Below are 21163 nucleotides of genomic sequence, written 5' to 3'. Positions count from 1 at the left end.
TCAACTGTTGGTTGAGGACTGGGAGCTGCCCGGGAAGATGGAGTTAGCGTAGACGCCCCACTCCTCCGCGAGAGTCCAGGGGCAGAGTTCTTTCTTTGTAGTGATGACAAGATAGTTCTGCCAGTTAGTGTGAGGCTGCAGGCCTGGCATTTGAACAGGAAGTGAGGCCAACCCTAAATGAAATCACACTGTGAATAAAGGAGGATTCAAATAAAAATCGACAGCGTAGTTCACAGAGCTCGTGGGTGGCTTGGCTGCCTGGAAGTCACTGCAGTCGCTCGCCTTGGATGGGAGGCCTCTGGAGCGCTTGGCTGAGGAGGTTGTGTGAAGCGAGTTTGTCTGCACTTTGTCGTGCCTGTGACACGGAGAAGGTAAGAGGGGCTGGTGAGAAGGCTGACAGGCTGATAAGTTTCTCTGGAGACAGCCTGGAAAGGCTGCCAGGAATGCAGGAAGCGGAATGTTCTAATTCCAAAGCGCTACTCCACATGCTGTCTAACTGCAGCCATATGATTTTAAAATAACTATTTCAGATTAGTACTACAGAACTCTGGTCCCGCCTTTGCTAACTGGTTGTATAACCTTGACAAATTGCTTCACGTCTCCAGGCCCAGGTGTTTAAAGTGGGCATTTCCTACTGCAAGAAGAGAGAATAAGGGGGTTGGGGGTGAGTAGGAGATTGACAAGGGGGTGGTAGAGAGAGATGAGATTTGGCTCCTGGATTCCTGGGTCCAGTCTGGGGAGCCCTAAGCCCTGAAGAACAGAGAAAGTCAGAACAGGACTGAGCTGACACGGTTCCCAAGAGGTTTTAGCTTATGGGCCACCATCTCAGTGGAAACATTCCCACAAGCAGTGGGTTATGAACTTTCCAAACAAGAAGTCCAAGTCCTAAGCACCAGGATCTGTGAAGGTGATCTTATTTGGAAGAAAGATCTCTACAGATTAATTAAGGGTCTCAAAATCTGATCACCCCGGATTTGGGTGGGTCCTGCATAAAGTGACTAGTGAGTGTTCTCATAAGAAAAAAGACAGAGTAAGTGTTTGAGAGACTCAGACGCGCAGGGGAGAAGGCCACGTGAAGAGACAGGCAGGGATGGGATTCTATAGATCCAGGTCAGAGAAGGCCTGGAGCCACTGGAAGCTGGACAAGGCACGGAGGATGCACCCCTGGAGACCCCAGAGGGAGCGTGGCCCTGCTGCCAGCTTCATTTGAGCCTCCTGGCCACCAGGACTGGGGGAGACTATGTTTCTGTTGTTTTAAGCCACATGATTTGAGGTAATCTGTTACAGAAGCCCTGGGAAATAAATACAATATCCTTGAGAGTCCCACAGCCAAGCATCTCTTGAAACAGACTTCCTTCCTCCCCTTGGGATCCTAAAGATGTTCATTTAAACCAGATTTGAGTCCCAATTTAAACATGGGCAAGGGCAAAGAAACATGTTTCTCTTACACTATTAGTGGCTCAGTGGTAAATAATTCGCCGGCCAATGCAGGAGATGCAGGTTTGATCCCTGGGTGGGGAAGATCCCCTGGAGGAGGAAATGGCAACCCACTCCAGTATTCTTGCCTAAAGAATCCCATGGACAGAGGGGCCTGGCAGGCTACAGTCTGTGGGGTCACAAACAGTCAGACAGGACTTAGCACAGCACAACCCTACTAAAGTCTATGCTATTCCCAGGAGAAAAGAGACCCTGATGCTTTAGTTTAACTCCAAGACGAACACCAAAGTGTCAGAGGTGTTGGAAGCTGTCTCCACTTCCCCTCTCTCCCCTAAAACCTTGCCACAGACTCCCAAAGGTGGCAGGGAGCCTGCTTCTCTTCTGCGTCCCTGTGGTTCTTAGTGTGCAGAGTCTGGCTTCTAGAAGCTGCCTGAGGAGCCAGCCTCCAGTTCTCGCCTCCACTCCCCAGCTTTCTCCCTCATGCCACTGACTGGGTTCATTAGGTGACTGTGGCTGTCTCTGATGGCTATGAGTCTTTGCTGCATACTAGCTCATCAAGAGGTGGGAACCAGCCTCCATCTTGCAGACGCAGGAGCGGGAAGCCCATTTGGGGTTTAGGTTTGGGCCTTTCGTTTCAGGGAACACGTTGTCCAGTTTCCCAGGGGGCGTGTTTTGGCTAGTGAAACTGTTAACTCTGTTACTCATCTGACTGCTAGTGTTTGTTCTCAATTAACTGAATTGAGTCAACGAGGGGCACGTGGATACTCCAAACACTCCGGCAAGATCACATAGCTATTGAGGACTTGCCAGGCGCCAGGCACTCAGTTATCCATGTTTTTGGATTCTTGCCTCTTTTCCCTCAATGCAGATGGCTTTCTGAGACTATCTCCCTATGAACCAAAGAGAACCTTCCATCTTATCTTTCAAGCACATGTTTCAAATTGATCTCCTCCACAAAGCCTCTAGAAATAATTTCAAGGTCACAGACACTACATCTCTACTTTGAATTTCTTTATATTTATAAATGTCATATATTAATTTTTAATATGTCTAAACACCCTGGTTATTTCCTACATATTCATCATTCTACTCCATATCTGTTCAAAGTTATCCAATCAGGAATGATCTTTTCCCAACATCTCTCCTGTCCCTATGAACTTTCCCAAATCTCAGGTTCTCTGAATGGAGTTTCAATTTTGTGTCATTTTATCAACTTATTCAGCCAAACATCTACTGAAATCCTACAACAGGCAGGCACAATGCAGATAAAGATAAATAAAATATAGTTCTGGCCCTTGGTGCTCTCAAATTCCACTGGGAGGGAAGTGTCAATAGGAAGTATTGTTATAGGCTTTACTTTATATTTACTTTACTTTGGGAACAGAATCATGAAAACTGAAGACAGAACAACTCACTCTGCCTAACAGTCAGGAAGGCCTCACAGAGAGGGGATGTGCAAATAAGGCTCTTATGGATGGACAGGAATATACCCGACAGATTAAGAGGGAAAGGAATTCAAAATGGAAGAAATAGTATATGCAAAGGCATAGAGTCATCAGTGGACCAAGCACCACCCAGGAAACAATGAAAATCTCCAAGGAGCTGGAGTTGCCACGGAGATGACTGGCAAGGGATTAGGTTGGCAAGGCAATTGGCAGAATGAGGTGAGCCGAGCTAAGGTGTTCAGATGTTATCTGGTCAACAACTGGCAGCCAATGGCAATTCCTAAAATCACCTTTAGCTTTAAGATTTAAAAAACTAGAAATTGAGAATAAATTTCTGGTTTGAAAATTATGGCTAAGGTGTGCACAGCACCCAGGATAATGCTAGACACACAGAAGGCACAAGATAAGTCTCTACAGAACTTGAATTCCTACAGAGCATGAGTTCAGAGTCAGAAGGGAGGAACCATGGAAAGAAATGCCGAGGCCATATTTATCACTTTTCCAAATCTTAGCTGCCATTGGTGATTCTACCACAGATAGGATGCTCCACAATGATACAAACAGAAGTCCTTTTCCTCGAAAGGACAACTCTGTGCTCACAGAACTGAGTACCTCTCCTCTGGTCCCACTGACACTCACTTTGTAGTGAGGAGATGGCAGAAACCACATTCACACACTCAGTTCACACTTGGGGAGGGCCTGTCATGACTCCCCCCCCTCTTAACATGGTTGATGAAATGACTATCCTATGTCTAGAAATAAATCTGGAGGTGGAGTAATCAGATAAAAATATTTTGAAAAATTAGCCACAGATAGTTGAACATTTCTGTAACACTTTCTCAGATTTTTTTCTCTTTCTTTTTTCCTTCTCCTTCTTCTGTAAATAATGCAATTAAAGGAATTCCTTAAGGCATGGGTCCCCAACCTCTGGGATCTAATGCCTGGTGATCTGAGGTGCAGCTGATGTAATCATAATAGAAATAAAGTGCACAATAAATGTAACGTTCTTGAAACATCCTGAAACCATCCCCCCACTGCTGGTCTGGAAAAATCGTGTTCCATGAAACCAGTCCCTGGTGCCAAAAAAGTATGGGGAGTGCTGGCCTAAGGGGGGACTTGGTTTCAAACCTCCAGGCAAGAATACAGGAGTGGGTAGCCATTTCCTTCTCCAGGGGATCTTCCCTGACCCAGGGGTCAAACCGGGGTCTCCTGCATTGCAGACATATTCTTTAGTGCCTGAATCACCAGGGAAGCCCTCTGTAAAAAGGGCTATTGTAAGGATTAGATAATATGCAGAATAGACCTAGAAAAGCGTCCTGTACAAAATAGGTACTTAAAACCCGGTACCTATTATTATAACAAACTCATTTTGATACTCCAATCTCTCAAACCTTTGGATAAATTCTAAGACCAATATACATACAGTGTATCAGGGTGACATTATGGGGCATTATCCAAGAAACCTTCTTGATTTGGTTCCACTTTGACTCTGAGAGCCAGATCTATGTTTTCAATTTCAATACTGTCTTTTGTACTAATTATCAGTGAGACTCCAGTCTCAGGGCCTTCCCTGGTGGCTCAGTCCAGTTGCAGTGGAGGAGATACAGGTTGGATCCTTGGGTTAGGAAGATCCCCCGAAGGAGGAAATGACACCCCACTCCAGTATTCCTGCCTGGAGAATCCTGTGAACAGAGAAGCCTGGTGGGCTATAGTTCATGGGGTCACAAAGAGTCAGACATGACTTAGGAACTAAACAACAACTCCGGTCTCATCTCCTTCATCTTTACTGTAGAACTGTGTTCCTCAAAAGGGGCTTTAGCTTACCTTCTCCCTAAAACAAACTTTTGGGCCACTGATCAAGCTCTGGAAATGGTTTAAAAGCATTTTAAAACCATGAATCAGGCCTCTGAAATAATGTATTCTGCCACAGGTGAAATCATCCAGCTCAAAGATAGATGAAACAAGTTCTATTAATTATAAGTGAGTGGGGAAAAAAAATCATCTCAAGCTCGTTCTGATTTCCATTCAAAATCAAAGCAGTCAGGTTTTGAACACAACACACTCTCACCCTTCCAGAATTGGCAGGATAGTATGACCATAGACAAGGACTCACTGAAAATAAACCCCCCAATAAGAGTTTGAACAACTCACAGGGCAGCCCCGGGCAGAAAATTCATTACCTCCAGAAGAGCTTCTCCCTCCTCCTCACAGCACCCTCCAACCCCATCACCCACAAATAAAAGGTATAATACTCACCTAGCTGCTGAGAGGGTCCTCAGAGAAGGAACTGAAGACCTAAAAATATCCAAGGATGAAAAAGTCCTTTGCAAATTTCTGCCGACAACTAGTGCTTTGTAAGCGTGTCATTTTTTAGTTGCTAAGCCGTGTCCAACTCTCTGCGACTCCGTGGACTGTAGCCCACCAGGCTTCTCTGTCCTTCACTGTCTCTCGGAATCTGCTCAAATTCATGTCCACTGAGTCGGACATGAATTGGACAATACAGGGCTGTAGAGACTGAATTATTCCTCTGTCTTAATCATTGTCTTTCAAAAGCATCCTCTCCATGGTCTGTCTACAGGCTCAAACGATACCAATGCTGAAATCCCAGTTTTTAAGAGCAGGAATGGTGATCCTCTGCAGCTCCCGACTCAGCACCCACGCGCTTTCTGCTGAGAAAGGAGCTGCCTTCACATCGTGGTTCTCGGGCGGGCTGCACATTGCCATCACCTGCGGAGCGCAAACAGCTACTGAGGGCCGGGCTTGCTGGGAGCATGGTGGTTCCCAGACGTTGCTAGGTATTAGAATCACCTGGGAGCGTTCACCCCAGAGCAATCACATGCTTTTCTCTGGAGGTGATACCAGGTTATTAGGAGTTCTTAACACTTCTCAGGTGATTCCAACGTGCAGTCAAGGCTAAAACCCACTGTGAGACATCAGTGGTCTGGGGTGAGACCTGGCAGTGGGATTTTAAAAAATACATATTTATTTAGTTTTGGCTGTGAATGGTCTTAGTTGCAATGTGTGGGCTCCTTCCTAGTTGTGTCTGGGGCACAGGCTTCAGTTGCCCCCAGGCATGTGGGAATCTTAATTTCGCGACTAGGGATTGAAGCCTCATTCCCTGCATTGGAAGGTGGATTCTTAACCACCAAACCACCAGGGAAGGCCCCCTGGCATGGGATTTTTAAATTCCATCTCCTTCATCCTTGCTTGATCTCACTGCTCACAGAATGTGCCCAGCTTTTAAACACTACATTTCCCAGCTTTTTGTCTGGATGGGAGGGGAGGCTGCAGAATGGATGTATGTATGTGTATGGCTGAGTCTCTTTGCTGTCCACTTGAAACTATCTGCTATACTCCAATATAAAATAAAAAGTAAAAAAAAAAAAAAATTACCCACTAATTTCCCAGCTTCTTGCAAGTATGACTGGATGGACATACGATATGTTTCTGACCAATGAGCTGTAAGCAGCAGTCACAAAGTGAGGATTCTGGGAAAACTCTTCAAAAAACAGCCAGATCCACAAGAAGTGCTTTTGGCCTTTGTCCTCCTTATTCTTGCCTGAAGCACAAAGGCGAGGCTACAGAATAGATGCCCATCTCACCACCCAGAGGACATCACCACCACACACTAAGAAGGTCTCAGTAGAGATCTGAAAAGAAGCTGGGTTCCCGAAGCCATAGGGAGCCACTTTACCAGCCAATCCACAGACTTCTTGTATGTGAAAGTATTCCCCCCTCACTTGTTTAAGCTTTTTCTCCCTCATATTCCTGGACTGTGTGATACGCCCTCCGAAGAAGAAAGGGACCAGATGAACTAATAGGAGATTTCCACAGCAGAGGTAACAAGGCAGTCTAGGTGGAAAGTGTGAACTGAAGATAAAGTAGGAAGAGAGAGAAGCATCGTTAGCAGAGCACATTTATATTTTAGAGACAACCTTCTTGGAAAACACAGGTTTTTTTTCTATCCTCTTATCACCTGTTAGTTACATGACTCTTTTTGAAATTTTCTTGGATCTGGTTGCTTGTCAATTTTCATGGCTCCAGAATTAAAGACCATACATACCATTTTTTCATAATATAAGGTGGCTGAGATGGTAAAGAATTTACCTGCAACGCAGGAGACCTGGGTTTGATCCCTGGGTTGGGAAGATCTCCTGGAGAAGGGAATGGCTACTCACTCCAGTATTCTTGCCTGGAGCCAGGTTTTTGACAGAAGAACCTGGCGGGCTATAGTCCATGGGGTCATAAAGAGTCAGACATAACTGAGTAACTAATATTTTCACTTCTTTATCACACACACACACACACATAATGCAAAACAATGAAAGCATTATTTTTCTAGCATTTCTGAGCACAGATATTTCTTTAATACCCCCCAAAAGGCATGCTGCTAAATAAACACTATTAGCTCTTTGTGGATGAGAGCGTGTTTCTTTCACCTTCATATTCCCATCGTTTAATAGAACTTAGCACATAATAGATACCATTAAGTGTCTGGAAGAAAGAAAGGAGGAAGGATGTATATGTCAGGAGGAAAGAAGGAACCCATCCTTAGAGGGCTGGAAAGTAATGAGGAACAGTTTGTAAACAATTTCCCATGCTGGCCTCTGGTGGGGAGGCTGGTTTAAGGCAGTTTTGTTGTTATTCAGAGCCTATATAAAAGGATTTTAAGAGGACATTTTAAAAGTCAGGTCTTCATAAAAAAGTATTTTTTCATTACAAAGCTCAACTCCTCTCTACTTCTAGGTTTCTTCCCTGAGTTTTATCAAGTGTCCCTAGGTATTTCCTTAAAGAAAACATGACCATCTTCAACTTGTCTTTGTATCATATTATTCGCGGGTCCTGTCTCAATGCTATATGGACTAAACTATTTCCAAATTTTGAGAACTCTAAATACTATTAATTATGCTCAGTGAGACAACTCCTATAAAGTGCCTAGTGTGTGTCTGGCATAATGAAAGAAGCACATGCCGGCCTCCTTCCCCTTTCTTTTTTAACTAGTGACAAGAATCGGGACTTACAGAGATGCTCTTCTACACCTGCTGTGTGTTACTGAAAACGCTTTGAAAAATTATCAAAAGCATTTTTTGAAAATAAATTGTAAGTTGAGAAAATGTTTCTAATTGTCCAATATTTTCATTTTTCTCCTCCTTATTATCTCTTAATCTTTAATCTTTCCTGACAGTAATATGACTGGTTATAACTATACAGGTCATAGCATAGGGAGAAGGTGGTTGACAGCCACGAGGATGACAGTTTTGGAATATGAATGAAGGACAGTGAGCCAAGAGCCAAGGATTCATTCTCCTGGTGCTTTCCTCATATGAATGGGCAGTGGACTTATGACCTTTTCTTCCCTTAATTAATATTCTGTGGCTCATGACATCAGACATGTGCTGGTATTGAAATCTCTTAGGAAAAAGAACTAATAATGAATAGAAAAAGTAGATTCATTATTTTGTAAATGTCAGGAATAGTGATCACAGGAGGATACAAAGATCCAAGAACCTCAGGCACTTTTAGAAAGTAGGTGGGAGAATTCGTCTTAAATAAAGGACCTCACAGACAATTCTCTTCTCAAAAATCCATAGTTGTACAGTAATATAATAGCAAATGCTAATGTAAGTATTCTTTATAAAATACAAAGGCCAGTGTTTAAGAAAACTTACTTTGGAGGATATGGTTAATTTTAAGAGCTTATCGAAATAAATCTGCTCAGAGAAGTGAATCACAATTTAAAGCAAATGCCTTCAGTAATTTGAAAGTTATCCCCAAAGCTATTTAAAAGCCTTCCGTCAGTTCAAGCCCTGCATTCATACACAGAAGATGAATTATAAGATTGTTTGTTAAACAAAATTATTTGACCAAGTGATTTTAGATGGGGCAATGATTCAACAAATTAAAAAAGGAACAACAGTTGCTAGGCAATTAACACTACAGTTTTATAACAATAAATGTAGTTTTAAGATATTCCAAATAATGTTATAGAAGTACACATTACAATATCAATATTTACAATATTAAGACATGCATCCAAGGATATTAAATTCCCCAAATCCACTAAGAATTTATCCTTGCTAGTCACACTCAGAATAGAACATTGAATACATACCAATGTATAAAATAAGGCATTTGTTGTCCACAACAATTGCCATTATCTGTTTATTTATTGCTTGCCATTTATTAACATGGAATGAGAGAGAAAATTGGTCCATAAGGTTGGCCAGATGTTGCCTTAGCACTCTTTTCAGTGCTTTCTGACCTACTACCCACGGTCAGGACAAATACAAACATGACAAATATAGAAAAAAATACGTCTAAAATAGATAAAATATACAGCATCTGGGATATACTGAGACACCCCATCAGCTATCCCAGACCTCCCTTAGATACCTTACAGCTGAGGAAATCCACATTTTTCCAGGCCCAGGTGGGGACCTGAGTTTAGTCCTTTCCTTGGATAATGAAGTTGTGGGTAACTTGAGATGTCACTGAATCAGCCAGTGAGTGCTGGGTGGTCATTTCTAGTTTATCTAGGGTAGCATTAGAGTAGCAACATTCTTATTTATACTGGGTCAGTTAGTTGGCTACCGTCTATGGGGTCGCACAGAGTTGGACACGACTGATGTGACTTAGCAGCAGCAGCAGTTAGTTGGGTAACTGAAATGTATGGCTAAAGTGTGGAATAAGAAGTGACTTTAAAATATACACATGTCCAATCACACTGCACCATAAAGGTGAGGCTTCTACCTTGTAGCTAGGGACCACCTGCAACTAAATTGCCTGAGAAGCTTGCTTAAGATGCAGATTTCTGGTTTGTAACCCACACCTCCTCATTCAGACTCTGGGGAGCAGAGGGGAATATGAAGGGAGGGGCACAAGAGCCAAGAATCTGCATTAAAAAAAAAATCTCAGGTGATTCCTACTGTTGGTTTTAAAGTCTGAAAGAAGCTTTACATAAGAACTGACTACTGCAGGAATTGACTACTATATAAGAATTGACTCTTGTAAGAATTGACTATATCACTATTATAAACAAAGTATGTTTACCTTAACAGAGAACATCAACAATACTACGAGGAAGAAACTGGTTCATTCAAAACGAGAACCTTCTGTAAGACACCTGCGTGCTGCAGCTTAGTTGCTCAGTTGTGTCCTGCTCTTTGCAACCCTTTGGGATAGCCGGCCAGGCTCCTCTGCCCATGGGATTTTTCAGGTAAGAATACCGGAGTGGGCTGCCTGCCGCTTCTTCCTCCAGGGGATCTTCCCAACCCAGGATCACATTCGCATCTCCTGTATCTCCTGCATTGCAGGCAGATTCTTTACTTGCTGAGCCATCGGGGAAACCCTGAGCTGGTCTCTTTCACAAATCAATGACATGGATAAAAGGGAAAAAGATTTGGGAATTCCCTGGTTGTCCAGCAGTTAAGACTTGGCCCTTTAACTGCCATGGGCCCTGGTTGGATCCGTGTTGGGCCACTAAGATCCCATAGCCTCAAGGTGCAGTCAAAAGAAAAAAAAAAAAGGAAAGATGCTAAAACCAATTTACAGGGACACTTCAGATGTATACCAATGAAATACAATGGATTTTGTTTGGATCCTGATTCAAATAGACCAAAGGCAATACAGTATTTTAAGACTATTGGGGAAGTGTAAATATAGACTATTAATTGGTTGTTATTGAAGAATTAATGTTAATTTGGTTATGGTGATAATGTAACAAGATTCTGCTCTTCATTTTTAGTAGTATACTTAAGTTTTGATTGGGGAATGGAGGGATTATATGATTCACGAACCCCAAATGAAGTAGTCTGTGCGGAGAAATAACGAAACAGCTGTAGCAGAAGGTTGACGGCTATTGCAGATAAGTTGTATCTGCATGGGACTTGTTGTATTTTAAATTTCTAGATATGTTAGGAAATTTTTAAAGCAAATTGTTAAGAAGATCTAAGGAAATGGAAATGCATACTCCAACAGAATGAGTTACCAGAAGCAGATTTGTAAGAAAACCGTTTGACAGTTCCTCAAAAAGTCAAACATAGAATTACAATATGACCCAGAAATTTCACTCCTAAGTATATACCCTAAAAGGGTAAAATAGGAAATAAAATAGGAACTAAAATACATATGCACACATATTCATAATACCACCAGTCAAAATAGCCAAAAGATGGAAACAGTCCAAACAACTACCAACAAGCGAGTGGACAAACAAAATGGTATATACATACCACTGAATATTATTTAACCATCAAAATTATGAAGTTCTGATACATGTTCCAATGTGGATTAAAAATATTATGTGAAGTGACATAAGTCAGACACAAAAGGACAATTATTATATGATGCCACTTAAACGCAGTATGTGTAATGGGCATAATTCATAGAGACAAAAAATAAAACCGAGGCTACAAAGAGAGGAGGGATGGGAAAATAAAGCTATTGCTTACTCCGTTCAGAGTTTGTCTCTGGTGATGAAAAAGTTTTGGAAATACAGTTGACCCTCAAATAACGCGGGTTTGAATTGTGCAGGTCCACTTAAATGCAACTTTTTTTCCAATCGTAAATACTATAGTTTTGATACTACAGGATTTGTGGCTGGCTGAACTGCGGATATGGAGGAAAATTACAGATATAGAGCAACCTCAGGCACTGGGAATCAACTCTAAGTTGTGTGTGGATTTTTGCGCTGAGGGTTGATAGCCCTAACCCCAAGCTGGTGAAGGGGTTCAACTGAACACAGAAGCGGAGGTTGTACAGCATTGCAAATATACTACATGTCACTGACACGTTCCTTTTAAAGTAATTTTATGTTATTTGAATTTCACTCAATTCAAAAACAAAAGGTGGAAGTCAGCCCCCCAAAAGCTGAGAAACAGGTGTCCTACCTCTGTACTCATGGAAAGCATTGGCTCCAGACACTGCCTGATGCTAAGTGATCATTCTACATAAAAGATGAATCCGAGGATTACTTTCCATCTGTTACTTAATCTTAGTAATTTCCTTGTCTTTGTATGCCTTCTTTCAGGTGAGTTTTATATTTTTCCCTCTAAAATGTAATTTTTATTCAATGTCATAATTATTTCCCCTCCTTTGCATAATTATTTCCCCTAGGTTCTTTTGAGATCAAATTGTGGACAACACGACTGAGAATGGACAGGTGAGGTTTTCCAAGGGGTTGGCCTTTGTTGGTTACCTGGGGTATGGGAGCTATTGGAGCATCCCGAGGGGTGATCACAGGAGCTAAGTAGAAAGGTTGCAGTAGAAATTTAAATTTCTCATCGTCTAACTCCTCTGTCCCAGAAATACTGATGTGGCCAGTCTGAGGCTAGCCATGGACTTTCACCTATAGACGACCTTTTCATTAAATACAGCTTTAAAAATGTAGCTGAAACAGGTCTTAATATCATTCCCAGAAGGTTTATGGGTTTGGTGTGGAAATTTTAGAAAAACTCTTTCAGAAGATAAAGATTAACTTGGAAAATAAGATGATAAAATCACATGGTTTGGTAGTTGTAGAGAAAAGACCTGCTTCATAATTTTTCCTTTGAAAAACTGATGAGATCAAAATGAACCAAGGGTATAACTGGATAATGTGAAAACAGTGAACAAAAAGTGTCCCTGCTCGGGCCTGTGTTGCTGAGTGGGGCACTCAGGAAGGAGGGAATGAAATCAGGGTGTGGGAGATACATCTCCCAGCTCTGCTCCATCACGGTTCCTGACCACTGAGAAATTCTGTAGCAGAATGGGTGTTACTGGGTAACTGCCAGCTCTCATTGGCAGGTCTGCATGTTTCTTCATCAGAAAGAAAATGAGTTTTACCCGCGTGCTTCCGCTTGTAAACTGCATCAGGGTCTGGGGAGTAGAGTGAAAGAAAGACTCAGAGGGATTAACTCCCTTCTCTGCTATATGGTTGTCTATTTTCAAATGCAAGAAGGAGGCTACAGAAAATGAAACAACAGGCTCACGGAAAATGATCAGATCCACAAACACCTGCAGGAGTGAGTAGCTGATGGGGAAGCAGGACTGAGACGTCGGTTCAGGGAAGACGCTCAGCCTGACGCAAGAATGCCCTGGATGCTTCTCTATCATTTCTCTTGTCTCCTCTTTTCCATTTTACTTTTTTTAATCAATTAGTGTAAGCCCCAAATCCAGAGCCTTCTTCACCAGTGCTAAGTAGAATTTATTAACACCTTTTATTTTTCATTTTTTAAATGGTAACTTTCTATGGATGGCAAGTGATAAAGGTTTCCCATTTGTAATAAATGTTTTCTTTTAAAATAGATAAACTTAAGTTTCCAAAGTAATTGATTAAAAGCAAACTATTTAGTAAGCAACTCTGTCAATGGTACTTGACTGTGACAGAAGTCCTGAGGTTTGGGAAACTTCATAACTGAGAAAAGCCTTTATGTTTGGTCATAAAAGCTAATATTTAATCAGCATCTACTATGGATAGGCCACTGTGTAGAGCACTTTTCACATCCGATCCATCACAAGTTGCTCAGTAGTGTCTGACTCATTGTGACCCCATGGACTGCAGCACACCAGGCTTCCCTGTCCTTCACTATCTCCCAGATCTTGCTCAAATTCATGTTCATTGAGTTGGTTCATTCATGTTCGTCCAACCATTTCATCCTCTGTCACCCCCTTTCCCTACTCTCAATCTTTCCCAGCATCAGGGTCTTTTCCAATGATTCAGCTCTTCGCATCAGGCGACCAAAGTATTGGAGCTTAAGCTTCAGCAACAGTCCTTCCAATAAATATTCAGGGTTGATTTTCTTTAGGATTGACTGGTTTGATCTCCTTGCTGTCCAAGGGACTCTCAAGAGTCTTCTCCACCACCATAATTCAAAAGTTGGGAAAGTAATGCCTCTGCTTTTTATTATACTGTCTAGGTTTGTCACAGCTTTCCTTCCAAGGAGCAAGCGTCTTTTAATTTCAAGGCTGTAGTCACCATCTGCAGTGATTCTGGAGCCCAAGAAAATAAAATCTGTCACCCTTTCCCCTTTTCCCTTTCTATTTGCCATGAAGTGATGGGACCAGATGCCATGATCTTAGTTTTTGGAATGTTGAGTTTTAGCCAGCTTTTTCACTTTCCTCTTTCACTGTCATCAAGAGGCTCTTTAGTTTCTCTTCACTTCCTGCCATCAGAATGGTATCATCTGCATGTCTGAGGTCGTTGATATTTCTTCCAGCAATCTTGATTCCAGCTTGTGATTCATCCAGCCCAGCATTTCTCATGACATACTCTGCATTTCCCCTTCAGATCACAGCCTTGCTGCGGTGAGGGGGCTTGCCTAACTCAACGAAGCTATGAGCCATGCCAGGCAGGGCTACCCAAGATGGACAGGTCATAGTAGAGAGTTCGGACAAAACATGGTCCACTGGAGGAGGGAATGGCAAACCACTGTGGTATTCTTGCTATGGGAACCCCATCAACAGTATGAAAAGGCAAAGAGATTGGTGTTATGAGCCCCATTTGACAGAAAAGGAACTTGAGCCTTGAAGTTAAATTTTGTTGTGAAAGATAACACAATATGAGGAGAAGCCAGGACTAGAACTCAAGTCTAATGCCCAAATGTCTGAGTTTTCTGTTAAAACACACTGCTGCTTTTCCCTTGCAGGGTTGGGGCAGAAGAGAACAATGAAGACCTTTTAGAGAACTGTGGTAAAGGCCATGTGCTTCTGTGTCCTTTCCCAGGTTAGGGCTCAGAACTTGTTCATGTTCTCATTTGGTTTATACAATAGCAAGGGCCCCTTTCTTTCTTCTTCTTTATTTTTGGCTGCATCACAGAGCATGTGGTATTTTAGCTCCCCAACCAGAGATCGAACCCACGGCCCCAGCAGCAGAAGCCCAGAGTCTTAACTGCCAGACCGCCAGGGAAGTTCCCCATTTGCATTCATTTTCTTCCTAGTCTGAACACTTCTTCCCCTCCCAAGCCCTCTTTCTGCTCCATCATTATGAAAACACCTGTCTTCCGCAATCTAGTGCTATAACAAGTTATGCTGGAAGGAGGCAGTGCCCGCTGACCTCAGAGTGAATTACAACATATCAAAGAGTCCGAGTTTTAAAGTTGTCAGACCTCTGTTTCCATGAGGAGGAACTCTTTTTTTGCACTCATACCCCAGCAAGAGATTAGCAGCCTGAAATCACTTTGACAGTGTCAGTTGCTCTATTGCAGACCACAGGGAATTTTAATTCCAGCCTGTGAAATTGTAATTGCTTCTCAAGGAGAAGTGAGGAATCCTGGGTAATGGCCACAGCCGAGCTCAATGTCAGAGTTGCCAGTTGCTGCCACATCACATATTACTTGCTGTTATTCAAAAATCACTCCAGTTTTCCATATGGGAAGTTGGACTGGGGAGTGAAAGTAAATTAACAGAAACTGTCAGCTGCTCAGAACAGCATGGACAGCAGTGTGACAGAGGGGACTGACCTCCCATCAAAAAGAGTAACTTCTTCTCTTTTTGGGGGGGTTAAGATAAAGAGTTTCACAAACAAATTTCATTACTTAAGGTATGCAGCTAAATGGTATCATTATTAAGCAAAAAACTATCTCGTCTTTGGCATGATAAGATTAAAGCTGCCAATTTCTATTCACTTCTTCCAGGAAGGAGCTGGGGGCGGGGGTGGTGGTGCATGGGGGAAGTGGCCCAAAAGAGTAATTAAAATAATGAAGATAGCAAGTCCACGTCAGGTTGATGTTTGCAATGGATTAAAATTACCTGCTATCAAAGTTAAACTGTCTGAGAAATTGCTTCCTGCCTATGTTTGGAATAAAGGGAATTTAGAACTACCACATCTGATTACGAAACACTGAGAGATAGAGAAAATTATCAGCAAAGGAAAAGACTTGTCACCTGCCACCTTCTGAAGATGAGGGGGTTCTGACGAGTACTAAGTGGTTCCAGAATTAATTTTTTTTTCTACAGAGGGTCAGAAAGAAAAGAGAAGGGGCTAAATAAAATTGCTTAGGTAAATAGCTACAATCTGTGGCTTTTTTTGTTCTAGATGGTAGAAACAATTCATATATGGGCTTTACTTTTCCTCATTTGATCATTTTTAGGGTAAATTTTAGGCATGACATTTCACTCGTCCGATTATAGGAAACTTGCCCTTAGAAGGTCCATCAGCAGGGATACCTTCTGGGAAAGGTCCTGCTGCCCTACTCTCTGCTGGCCCTTGCCTTCAGTCTCTCCCAAACTCTACCCCGACCTTTCTGCCTGGCTAAATCCCCTCATTGTTTAGCAACCTGGTTTATACTCTGCTTGCCCCCTGATCTCATGACATCTGCCCTTTCATTGTACTTAGTATTTTTTTTTTTTAATTTTAATTTTTGGGCCATGCAGCATGTGGGATCTTAATTCCCCAACCAGGGATCGAACCTGTGTCCCCTGCATTGGAAGCACAGGTCTTCACCACTGGATCACCAGGGAAGTCCCTTAGCATTCCTTAGGAAGCCTTTGAGGGCCTCCCCAGTCCATATTTAGATGTCCCTCCTGTGCTCTGATGATTCCCTGTATTTTCTACCTTCAGCAGCTGGATTGCAACTGTCCCCCAGCTTCCCAAAGGTAGGGATGGCACTGTCCCGTTCACTTTTTGCAATTCCAGTGCCAAGCACAGTGCCCGGCACCCAGCACCAAACAACTGCCAAGCTATCCTTCTCCTTCAGAAAGTCTTCAACCTGCATCCAGAAGGGATCCTGTTCCTCCCAGTGCCCTCAAGTTACCGTGAGCACCTCCCATGTTCATGGTCTCAATGCATCTGTGGGTGCCCTGCCCACCCTCTACTTCAGAGCAGTAAACTGGTTGAGAACAGGCTGTAGTACCAGGTTGCCTGGGCTGTCATCTTGGCTCTGCCATTTACCTGCTAACGACCTTGGGCAAGTCACACCTCTGTGCCTCAGTTTCCTCATCTAGAATAATTGCTTGGAGTGACTACAGGGATTAAATAACCTAATGTATTCAAAGTGCTGGGGAAATTGCCTGACTATGTAAATGATAGCTACAATGACGATGCTGTTCTTTACTTTTACTATTACTGCTACGTGCATCAGAGGTATTCTGGCTAAGCTTCCATTTGCCTTGATTCTTGTGCCAATCCAACCAATCCTTAAGCATCATTTCTAAAACTAAAAATGGCAGGGAGGAAATACACTCGAGCTTGAGGAATACACATTTTATAACTCCACTCAAGTTTCTTCTTATAACTCAGCTTTTTATAAGCCCATTCCAGTGGAGAGATAAGTCAGTCTGGGTCGATTCAGCACAGGGCCCCCCACTGCCTCTTCTGGGGTTGGGAATAAGAACTGAGGGGATGGAGACAGGTGCAGGGGACATCTCTGGCCCCAGCTGGAATTGGGTTGCATAGCATTCTCTTAGCCATGAGGGGGGACCTCAAGAGACCCATTGTCTGGACACAGGTAAGTCCCAAAGCGTCTCAACACCAAAGAGAATACTTGGATTTCCTGTTCAGAAATGCTCCAGACTAGAGGGGTGGATCTTAGACAAGTCACCAAACTCCTCCTAAGCTCAGTTTTGCCATCTATAAGGTCAGGGGGTTCAACTCTATCGTTTTCATGAGCCCCTCCTATTTTAATTCCAGGCTGACCTGCAGGGTTCACCACCCCTACTTTTCCTGCAAGCCCAAATCATGGGTGAAGCAGAAAGACGTGCGGCAATCCCAGGCTTTTATCAAGCAATGAGAAAGGACAGTCTTTCTGCGTAACTTATTCAAATTTCCAATATGACTGGAGGAAAGCTTAAACTCCCTGACACGCTGCAAAGAAACAGACGCTGTTTGGGACTGATTACCAGAAGGCAGCCGCTGGTGACCTTCCAGGGGTTTACACTTCAGGTATAAGGGGTGACTTCAGTGTTGGGCTGCTACGAGTTTTGCTTCAAATATTAATTGGAGTTACTGCAGCTCCTCAGATAGACAGCTTGACTCTGCCACACAGCGTGAGGGAAAGCTGGTGTTAAATTGCTCCCCCCAACCCCCACTCTCCTTTCCATTTGTGTGTCCAAAGGCATTAAAAATTTTCTTCAACCTGAAATAACAACATTTTTAGTTAGTGAATGTTCTTGTAGTTGGTATAATTCTGACTGCCCAAGGCAAGCTGGTTTGGTAAGATTAATTTTTTTTCAGACTGGGATCCAACCAACGTGTGCTTTTTGTCAAACTGCTTTGGAACTTTCAACCTCTCTAACCTCAAAAATCTTGGAGGATGTTGTGTTAAAAGGGGAAAAGGAGAAGATGGATCTTAATTGGAGGCTTGTGAATCTTATCCTGCCTGAATAGGGTTAGAGATCTTACATGTGAAAGAAATGTATAAGAAGAAAACCTACTGGAAAATCAGAGACCAAAAAAGACATAAAAACAGGAAGGGTGAAAGACGGTCAAGGGCAACAGCTAGAGCAGACCTTTTCAATGACACAAAACTCAACCCATCCCGAATGTCTCTTCATATAATACATTTAAAACTGAATTTTAAAGCTCCTTTACTTTCTCTTCAGGGGACCCAGACTCTACAAGTTCCATCTGCTTGTTAATTTTCTGTTTAACTTCCAATTTTATTATCAGGTATGGAACCAAATAAGACACGGCATTGACTATTCTCCATTGATTCCCGGGTGAGAGAAAGTGCTACAGTCGAGTTTCCTTCCTCAGGCCCAAAACATGGAGTTGAGACCAACTTGTAACCTAGTTTCTCCTTGTTCTGAGGACATGACAAGTGTTACCACTTCCATGGGCCAATAATAAAAAATCTGGAGTTTTTCTGTGGAGTTCGGAGTGGAGGGTAGTGGACCATGAAGCTTCTGTGGCAACAAAAACCCTTCCCTTGTATCTCAAATGACACCAGGTAAGGCTGCAGAAATCACACTGACGGAAACCTCCAAAAACAGAGAAACAAAAAACCCAGGAGCATCTGCTGTCTAAGGTCACAGCCTGCGATAGTTATCCCAGGTGGCTTTTTGGTTAAGGATTCTCATCCATGTGTTGAGAACAAAGCATGTGAATTCTTAACTGAACTGGTGTAGTAAGAGAATTTGAGATACAGGAGATCAAGACCAGAAAGCTGGAGTCACTGATTGGAATCGCTGCAGATAAGCAGAGTAAGTAGCAGGTGCTGGAGGAGCAGACGGTTGCTAGGTCCCCAGAAGCTCCTCGGTGTAGGAGTGCCAAAGCAAAGATTAAGGATCAAACACGCTGAACTACAAAGACAGGAGCTGGACTCTTACTGAGGCACTCTCTTAATTGAAATACTGATGGGATCCACACAACCAGCTCTAGTTACGTGTTACAGCACCAACTGTAAAATAAAGCCCCATATCAGCAGTACCAGTGTCAGGAAGAGCAACGATAAGAACTATCACCCACTGGCTAAGTGAGCCTTGGCAAATGGTTCTCTTGAAAATGGACAAATTTGAAGCTTGGCAGAAGATAAAAAACTTAAACCCAAGGACAGATATTTAACTTTCCCTAAGTCTTGCTTTGTGGTCCCTGAAAAGTGATGCATGTTTTCAAAAGTGGCAGAATAGGGTGAGGTAAGGGGAGCCCATAGACCCGATCATCAACAGGAGAACAGGCCACCTTCCAGACTGCTAATCTTTCCAATCAGGAATCTCTTCAGAGCTTAGAAGCCCATTTAGAGTCCTACAGTGGCTCTTTGACTATCAAATAGCCTAAATTCTTTAGAATGGGATAAAAACTTGTCACCACCTGAGCTTCTTTTTAATGTAATTTCCAGGCACTTCTCTTATATACCTTTCACTCTAGCTACACTGTTTCTCAAACTCACCATACATACATTCGTAGACTACAATGACATTTTTATTTTGGTAAAATATGTATAACATACTATTGATCATTGTAACCATTCATAAGTGTAGAGTAGATAAACTCATAGAGACAGAAAGTAGAATAAAGGTTACCTTCCATATCTGGAAAAAAAAAAAAAAAAGGCCGTTTCAAACCTGAATGTATTGAATCTGTAGCTTACTTTAGGTAGTACTGACATTTAAACAATGTTAAGTCTTACAATCCATGAACAGTGGATATTCTTCATTTTGATATGTAAAAATGTCTTTCAGCAATGTTTGGTAGTTTTCAGCACACAAATTTTTACCTCCTCTGTGAGATTTATTCCTCAGTATTTAGTTCTTTTAAATGCTGTCATTTTAGTTCTTTTAAATGCTGGAATTGCTCTCTGAATTTCTCTTTAGATTGTTCACTGCTGTTGTGCAGAAACAACTGATTTTTGTGTTGATCTTGTCATCTACAATTTGGCTGAATTTGTTTATTAGCTCTAGCAAATTTCTTGTGGATTCTTCGGAATTCTCTATACATAGCATCATCATGTCATCAGCAAATATGGTTTTCCTCTTCCTTTTCTTCCTTTTCCTTAGCTAACAGTTCTGACTAGGATTACTAGCACAGTGTCGAATAGCACCTGTGAAAGTGGGTGTTCTTGTCTTGTTCCTTATCTTAGGGGAAACCTTTTGGTCTTTCACCACTACATGGATATTTCATAAATATCATATTGAGGAATTTCCCCCATATTCTTAGTTTTCTAAGAAGTTTTTGTCATGAAAGGGTGTTGGATTTTGTCAAATGCCTTTGCTGGATCAGGGGAGATGATCACAGGAACCACCCCCCTCCAACCCCCGTTTTTTTAAAATTAATGTGATGTTACATTCATTAACCTTACATTGATTGGTTTTATATTGAACTTGTATTCTTGGAATTAGTCCCACTTGGTCATGGTAAACAATCCTTTTGATATGTCGTTGAAGTTAATTTGCTCATACTTTGCTGAGTATTTTGGCCTCTATATTCATCAGTTCAGTTCAGTCGCTCGGTTGTGTCTGACTCTTTGTGACCCCATTAATCGCAGCATGCCAGGCCTCCCTGTCCATCACCAACTCCGGGAGTTTACTCAAACTCATGTCCATTGAGTCTGTGATGCCATCCAGCCATTTCATTCTCTGTCGTCCCCTTCTCCTCCTGCCCCCAATTCCTCCCAGCATCAGGGTCTTTTCCAATGAGTCAACTCTTTGCATGAGAAGGCCAAGTACTGGAGTTTCAGCTTCAGCATCAGTCCTTCCAATGAACACCCAGGACTGATCTCCTTTAGGATGGACTGGTTGGTTCTCCTTGCAGTCCAAGGGACTCTCAAGAGTCTTCTCCAACACCACAGTTCAAAAGCATCAATTCTTTGGTGCTCAGCTTTCTTTATAGTCCAACTCTCAAATCCATACATGACCACTGGAAAAATCAT

The 21163-nt window shown here is 42.4% G+C and overlaps 1 long non-coding RNA gene across 1 annotated transcript in view; it reads left to right on the top strand.

Moving 5' to 3' along the window:
- Positions 1-235: 235 nt before the first annotated feature.
- The window catches only part of LOC122429454, a 33749-nt gene continuing 12821 nt past the window's right edge, over positions 236-21163 (top strand). Inside the window, exons 1-3 of the long non-coding RNA XR_006265985.1 lie at positions 236-371; positions 9941-10098; positions 11997-12042. This is a non-coding gene — a long non-coding RNA (uncharacterized LOC122429454). The remainder of the gene's footprint in view (positions 372-9940; positions 10099-11996; positions 12043-21163) is intronic.

Source organism: Cervus canadensis, chromosome 28, assembly GCF_019320065.1.
Source record: "Cervus canadensis isolate Bull #8, Minnesota chromosome 28, ASM1932006v1, whole genome shotgun sequence".
NCBI classification, from domain to species: Eukaryota; Metazoa; Chordata; class Mammalia; order Artiodactyla; family Cervidae; genus Cervus; species Cervus canadensis.
The sequence above is the reverse complement of the archived record's forward strand: the minus strand, read 5'-3'. Positions and strand labels throughout refer to the sequence as shown.